The sequence below is a fragment of the Sciurus vulgaris genome, assembly GCF_902686455.1.
Source record: "Sciurus vulgaris genome assembly, contig: HiC_scaffold_150_arrow_ctg1, whole genome shotgun sequence".
NCBI lineage: Eukaryota > Metazoa > Chordata > Mammalia > Rodentia > Sciuridae > Sciurus > Sciurus vulgaris.
The window spans coordinates 161,034-168,864 of NW_027632903.1; the positions used below are offsets into that span (position 1 = coordinate 161,034).

The window sequence follows — 7,831 nt, forward strand, 5'->3', positions numbered from 1 at the left end:
AATTCAATTAAGGGTGTGTAATTTAGCTGTCAGTGAAGTCAAATATAAAGAAAAATGTAGAGACTAGTCGGCTCTAAGGAGGCAGCCGCGGCGTGGAGGCAGCCATGCGGCCAAGGCCTGAGCCCTGCCCGGGCCGGGCAGCGGGTCCAGGAGGCAAGCCGCCGGCGAGGCCGCGTCTGCATGTGCGGAGCAGCCCGGGCATAGCCCGGGGCTGCCGGCGCTGGCCACGCCATTGTTGGAGGAGGGGGCGGCCACTGAGCGCGGCAGAGTCCAGGGCGAGTGAAGGCACAGGCTGAGGCGGCGGCGAGGAGCAGAGGCGCCCCATGCGGAACACGCTGACCTGTTGCGTGTCCACCAATGCCAGCCCAAAGCTGGGCCGTCGCACAGAGCGGGCGGAGCCAGACTAGGAGTCTGAGCTCTATGAGGCGGCGGCTGGGGAGGCAGTGGCGGTGGCCATAGCGCCGGCGCCCGCTGCCGTGGAGCCAGCAGAGTTAGATTTCAGAGCCGGCGAGGGACACCACCTGCAGCACATCAGTGACTGCAAGATGCCCGAAGATCTAGCTTTGGAATCAAACCCTTCTGACCATCCAAGGGCAAGCACAATTTTCCTGAGCAAATCTCAGACAGATGTGCATGAAAAGAGGAAGAGCAACCATTTAAACCATGTATCTCCAGGGCAGCTTACTTAAAAGTATAGCTCATGCTCAACAATATTTCTACATGACAGCACAGTCAGCCAGCCTAATCTTAGAACCACAATAAAATGTGTGACCTTAGCAATATATTACCACATAAAGAACAGAGATGCAAATAGATCCCTGGATATATTTGATGAGAGATCACATCCACTCACACGAGAAAAGTTTCCAGAGGAGTGCTTTAAGCATGACCCTGAACACAAATTTATTTACAGATTTGTTCCTACTCTTTTTAGTGCTGCACAGCTAACAGATGAATGTGCAATAGTAACTTTGGTCTACTTAGAAAGGCTTTTAACTTATGCTGAGATCGACATTTGTCCCACTAACTGGAAAAGAATTGTTTTGGGAGCCATTCTTCTTGCCTCCAAGGTTTGGGAGGATCAGGCTGTATGGAATGTGGATTACTGCCAGATGCTCAAGGACATTACAGTTGAGGACATGAATGAGATGGAAAGGAACTTCTTGGAGCTACTCCAGTTTAATATTAATGTTCCTGCCAGTGTTTATGCCAAATACTACTTTGACCTTCGCTCCTTAGCCGAAGACAACAACCTGAATTTTCTGTTTGCTCCTCTCAGCAAAGAAAGAGCACAAAACCTAGAGGCCATTTCAAGATTGTGTGAAGACCAATACAAAGACTTATGTAGAGCTGCTATGAGAAGGTCTTTCAATGTTGATAATTTCATTGGTATTCAGCACTCTAATGCTATCCTCTCTTAAAAGGGAGAATTGAGGGGTGATAACATCACAAGCCTCTCATCTACAAAGACTGGATGAAATATCAGTGCTCTTCCTCAAAAATCAGCAAAGTTAGTATTTTCATCAGAAGGAAAGACCTCGAATTCAAGAGACTCATGGACAATGACAGTTGCACTCCATAGGAAAGAATGGGAACTTGTCAAAGCAACAAACACACTTTCTGTCCTTTTTAATGTAAACGGAGTTAACAAAAACCACTCCAAAGCAAAAGCTCTTAATCCACATGCAGATATTTGCTTACTATGTAGGCCAATAGCTGTGAACTATGTGAGGTTTTTTAATTAAACATTTAAATGTTTAGACTTTAAAAGACACTAACCATATAACTTTTTGTTTTTCCTGTTTTTCTTCCCCTTCCCCACTGCTGCATATGCCTTTAGAATTGATGCAGTATTACCTTTAAAACATGGTACTTTCATTTTTAAAATTTTTTTGTGATGTTGGGGCTCAAAAACAGGGCCTAGCATGTGCTAAACATGTGCTGGCACTCCCCCAGCCCACATTAACACTCATTAAGCCACTTAGGAGCAAGTGTAGCATTTTTCTTCCTTCCCACTGTGTCATATCATTGAAACTGCTAGTCATTATTGGCAGTCAGTTTAAACCAAAAAGCTACTGAATAACACCTGCTATTCATATATCTTGCAGGCACTACTTATTAGCATTTTGGCATGTTTTGGGTCATAAAGAGAATGTATCACCTATTGACTGCTTACTTCTGTGGGTCCACATTGCATTTTTTGTGAACTGTTAATGGTGCTTCTCACTTTCTGATAATTTTCCTCTTTTAAGTAAATTTATTAAAAGATTTAAAAAAAGAAAAATATATATTAATGCAAAGGCTGAAGAGTTAGGCGTGTAGAATTTAAGAACTTTCTTAAAAGTTAGATTTCCTCCTGTAGTGAGAATTCATTAAGGACAGAGGGAGGGAGAAAAAAGAAAGAACTGGGTATGGCCCTTCCTTTTTTGTACATAAAGATTAAAAATCAGCTATGCAACAAAATACATAGGCAAATACATAGTCAGAATATGTTGTTGCTGGTCTCCTGATTTATGCTCTTAATCTTTATTCTGTGTGTGTCAAGAGCTCAGCTCTTAAAACATATTCTAACTGCACCTTTTATTTAGCATCACACAGTTTCCAAAACTCTCACCCAACAAAGCCCCATGTGGACAGGCCGCCTGCCTCCCACAGAAGCAGCCGCAGTGGTGGCTGTGCCCTCTGTCTATCTCCTCACACCCCTCATTCAACAGGCTCTGTGAGAAAGCAGGGCGGTGGAGGGGACAATTCCCTGAGGCATCTCCTATAAGTGGAAGACACCCCTGGGCTTCACAGCTAGTCTAGCTGCCCAGACAGTCTGGGGGAGCTGCTGCCCCAGGGTCAGGCTAGTGATGATTCAGCCACCAGTGGGAAAGGAGCCCTGCAGAAGTGTGCCCCAGGGAGTGGATGTGTCACACCGTCCTCCTCTCATGGTGGACTAGCTGGCTCATTCCCACACACCCAGAGCCAAGAGGAGTGCCTGGCCCCTGTAGGTGCTCCGGAAATTCTAACCACTCAAAGAGAGAGCTCACTGAGTTCTTGCAGAGTACCTGAGAGCTGCCAATCCTGTCATACTGCTGAAGACACCAAGCTAGACTGGGTTAGGTGGTAGGTCCAAGGGCAGCCTCCAAGAAACCATAAAGGTGGGTTCAACAGCAGCTCTGCCTGAGCCCCCAACTCGGGACTAGTCAGCAGGCAGAGGGTTCCTCACCCTGCGAGCCCTGAGCTGAGCTGTGGAAGACAGACAAAACAGGCTGGTGGAGACAGGCTGTAAGGTCAAGGGAGGCTCTGTGGGCACCACCAGCCCAGCAGCCAGCAGAGATCAGGCTGGCCATAGTCTATGACCAGGTGAGCCAGGAGTGTGACAGTCCACTCTGGAAGCTGAGGCTGGCCAGCACCCCTGTGCTGGGCCATGAACCTGTGTTTGGTTTCAGAGGTGAGGCCAGCCCTGCGGGGACCTGAGCCAGGTTGGCAAGAGGCAACAGTGTTCACAATGACCACATGGAGAAGGACAGAGAGAAGCAGGGAGGTCACCAGAATTCCCAAAACAGCACAATGAGGGCTTGGATGGGGGCTGGTGGGCCAGGACAGATTGCTTTAATGAATAAAATTTGACAGGTCAAATGTGCCGTGGCTGCTGTCTTGTGCTAACAAGACTGTAAACCTTGAGTCTCTGTGATAAGGAGCTGGGCATCCTTGCTGCCTCAGCCCAGCCTTGCAGGGGCGAGCAAACAATGGGAGCAGAGCAGAGCAGGCTGTCACACGACCTGGAGCCTCCACATCACAAGGTACTTAAAATGATGGCTTAATAGGCAGTGCCTGAGCTGTGGGGGCTGATGCAGGTGAAGGCTCCTCTTCTGCATTTCCTGGCTCCTTTGTGTTGAACTTAGTAAGTGTACTATCATAGAAAAATGGCATTTTGAATTTAATTTGCATTCTTACTATGTTCCTGTGCCCAAAAGATAAATGGGGAAGAGAGCATCTTGGGAGTTCAGTTTCATGGTAGACAGGGTGGGCTTCAGAGCAGAAGCCGTTCTGCTGCCTGAGCTGCTGGCCAGGGTAGGAGGCAGCAGTGCACAGGCTCAGCAGCCAGTCCTCACCAGGCCTGCCATGTGTGGCTGCGAACTCTGAGTGGGAGCTTGCAATCCATCTTGAGGTTGATGCTCAAAGCAATGGTCTCAGGGTGGCCATGGAGCCTGTGTGGGGGCTGGGACCTCACGGGAACAGAGCAGGAGAGAAGGCATCCCACCTTGAGAAGCATCCTCTGGGGTGGCCCCTGCAAGGCTGGGCTGAGGCAGCAAGAACGCCCAGCTCCTTGTCACAGAGACTCAAGGTTTACAGTCTTGTTAGCCAACATGTTCACGTGGTGAATAAGTCTGATGGAGCTTCCATAGGTGTATTAGAAAGCAGTTTTACCAGGCCACAAACTTGACTGAATTTTGACCTCTATGTTTGGGTTATGATCAATCTGTCTGGACACTTAGCAAAAGATTCTTTCTGTTCACAATTTAAAATGTGCTTACCATTTGTATCAGTTGACCTTTCCTGAAATCATGCAGTATTGAGTTAAGTTCTTTGAATCTATTTCCATGCCAGAAACTTACATGAGAAATTTAGAAAGATTAGTTGCCAAAATACCCAGCACAATACTTGTATATTTTTGGTATCTAACAAAACCAAAATTCCAGGAACTAAGAACACTCTAGACCTCATGTGATTTATTCCTTCAGTCATTTCAAACATTGTAGGAACTATGTAGTTATTTGACTACTCATTTTTTGTTTGCACATCTCCCACATTCATATCAGTATACATCAGGTTTGCTATTAATCACTTGCTGTTTTGAGGAAGCACATTCAAACCACAGATCATACTAATTCAAAAATTGGGTTAATAAGAAATCTCTTGTACACAGAAGCCCCATCACCTAGGAGCAAAGTGGGACTGTAAGGATGATCAAAACCACAAGATCTATTTGAAATCTGTTTGTGAAAATTTTTAAGAACATATATAACAGCAGATGTCTGCTGAGAATGGGCTCCTGGTTTCAAATGATAGTTTACATTGAAAAGGTTTCTTCTCTTGCTGAAAATCACCTATCATGAAAAGTGGGAGCATGCATAGGATCTCTTCCCAAAGAGTCAATGAATTCCATTACTGAAATATTGCTGCAATCACTAGGACATTGAAAGGAAACCATTTCTTGGTGTTAAGCACTTAATCTTTGAGCTAACTGAAAAGCAAAACACAAGGCACTCACTGAGAAAAGTGAGTGACTGTACATTGAACCTACTTGCTGAATCTGCTCCTCTTCAGCAATTTTAAGCTGTTTTGAGCCAGTACATTCAAACATTAGTTCAGTCCTATTACATTAACTGGTGCATGAAGAGAGATCTTGCAGATTGGAACACTCATGTCTGGGAGTCAAGTGAGATTGCACAGTTGATCAAAGTCACAAATTCTCATTGGAAACCTTTTGTGAAACATTTTCAGAAAACTCTTCAACTGCAGTTGTCTGCTGGGAATGTGCTCATACTTTGAAAGATACACTTTGAATTGAAAGTGTTTCTTCTGTTGCTCTAAAGCTCTTATATTTCATGCATAATCATCCAAATGCAAAACAACATATTCTTATTGAAAAGAGTGAAGTGCCTCCAAGTTGAACCTATTTGCTGACCCTGCTCCTCTGCATGTTTTCTAGGTTCTTTTTAGACTACACATTTATACCACTGCTCATGACTACAAGCACCAGCCACTTGGATCTATATGGGGCCATGCAGAAGAACTGATTTCCCAAGGACTCAGTGAAATTCATTAGTGAAATTTTTTCAACCACCACAATTCAACTGCAGTTGCCCTTCTGGAATATGCTGCCAGTTACCACTGGTTCAAAGGCTTTGAATGGAAACCTTATCAGTATTTCTGGTAAGCACTTATGCTTTGGGATAAGTCATTCAAATACAAACTATCATATGGTATTTGAACAGAGTGAGTGCCTTGACATTGAAACTCCTTGCTGGATCTGCTTGTCCTCAGCACATGTAAGTTGCTTTCAGCAAGCACACACAAACCTCAGTTCAGTCCTATTACACAAAGTAGTCTAACAAGAGAGCTTTCGTGGAAAGGAGCATTGACATCTTGGAGCCAATTGGGACTGTAGGGATGATCAGATTCACAAAGTCTCAGTGAAATCCATCTGTTAAACATATTATGAAACCTCTTCCATTGCGGTTTTGTGCTGGGAATGTGCTTCTGATTTCAATGATACAGTTTGAATTGAAACTGTTTCTTTTGGGGCTGGAAATCTCTTACATTTCTGTCCTATTCATCCAAAACAAACATATTCTCATTGAGTTCAGAGTAGTACCTCCAAGTGGAAGGTGTTTGCTGACCCTGCTCCTCTGCAGACCTTCTAAACTCTTTTTAGCACACACAAAATGGTAGAACAGGAGAACTCTGGAAGCCACAAAGACCAACCCCTGTGATCAAAGTGGGACCAAGCAGAGGCTCTGTTCCCCCAAGAGCCATTGGAATCCATTAGTGAAACATTTTCAGGAATCAATCTTTAACCTCAGTTGCCCTTTTGGAATGTATATTCAGTTACCACTGGTACAGAGTCAGTGATTAGAAGCCTTTCCTTTACTTGCTGGTAAGCACTTATGCTTCGTGATAATTGATCCATATACAAACAATCATACACTTAAAGAAAACAAAGTGCCTATGTGTTGGTTGAACCTGCTTGCTGGAACTGATCCTCATCACTTGCTATTTTGAGGCAGCACATCCAAAGCACAGGTCCATGCAAATTCACAAAGTGGACTAACAAGAAAACTCTCATACACAGGAGCCACATCCCTTGGGAGCAAAGTGGGACTCATAGAGAACACAGTGTGTATGTGTATGTTGAAGCAACTTGATGGAACTGCTCCTCCTCTGCACTTCTAAGCTATTTTGAGGCAGCACATTCAAATGACAGTTCCATGCACCTGCACAAACTGAGCTAACAAGAAAGCCCTCACAGACAGGATTCTGATCCTCTGGGAGCAAATTGGGACTGTAAAGATCATCAAATACACAAGATGATCTTAAAATACCTTGGTGAACAATTTTAAGGAAGTCTTTAACAGCAGTTGTCTGCCCGGAATGAACTCCTGGTTTCAAATGAAAGTTTAAATTGAAAACATTTTTTTCTGCTGTTGGAAAGCACTTATGAGGTTAAGTGGGAACATGCATAGAATTTATTCCCCCATGATTCACTGAAATCCATTACTGAACCATTTTCAGCAATCACTCTTCAAGTGCAGTTGCCCTTTTGGAATATTCTGCTGGTTGACCATGGTAAGATAACTTGAAAGAAACCATTTCTTTACTTCCTAATAAGCAATTAAACGTTGTGCTAATTGATCCAAATGCAAAACACAATATGCTCAGATGATCCAGTTTAATTTCAAAACATTTCTATTTTTGCTGCAAGCTAAGAGTCCAATGATGCAACTTTCCACTACACTGGTAACATAATTCAATTTTGAATCCAAGCTAAGCCTGGCTTTGTCTCTGTGATTGGGTTATTTACTTTAACTCCTAATGAAAACCAAGCTTGGTCATGATGGAATGAGCAGCAGAGACTCCACTGAAGATAAATGTAATCAATGGATTTGATTAGTTTGGTGGAAAGAAAGTGAATTGGCAAGCAGCCCTGCTCATCCACAGAAGAAAAAGGGACAACATGTATAAATTATAGTTTATAGAGTTTAAAAAAGAAGACTCTGACAGGAAAGGAAATTTGAACATTGGACATTTGATGATCTTCAGAACACATTTTCAATTACAT

General features: G+C 43.9%; 1 pseudogene across 1 annotated transcript; it reads left to right on the top strand.

The window, feature by feature from the left end:
• The first annotated feature begins 323 nt into the window (after nucleotides 1–323).
• On the top strand, nucleotides 324–1,465 carry LOC306652227 (cyclin-Y-like protein 1; annotated as a pseudogene). The gene is made up of 3 exons: nucleotides 324–665; nucleotides 767–806; nucleotides 853–1,465. The product of its transcript is annotated as a cyclin-Y-like protein 1 (transcript).
• Nucleotides 1,466–7,831: the final 6,366 nt, after the last annotated feature.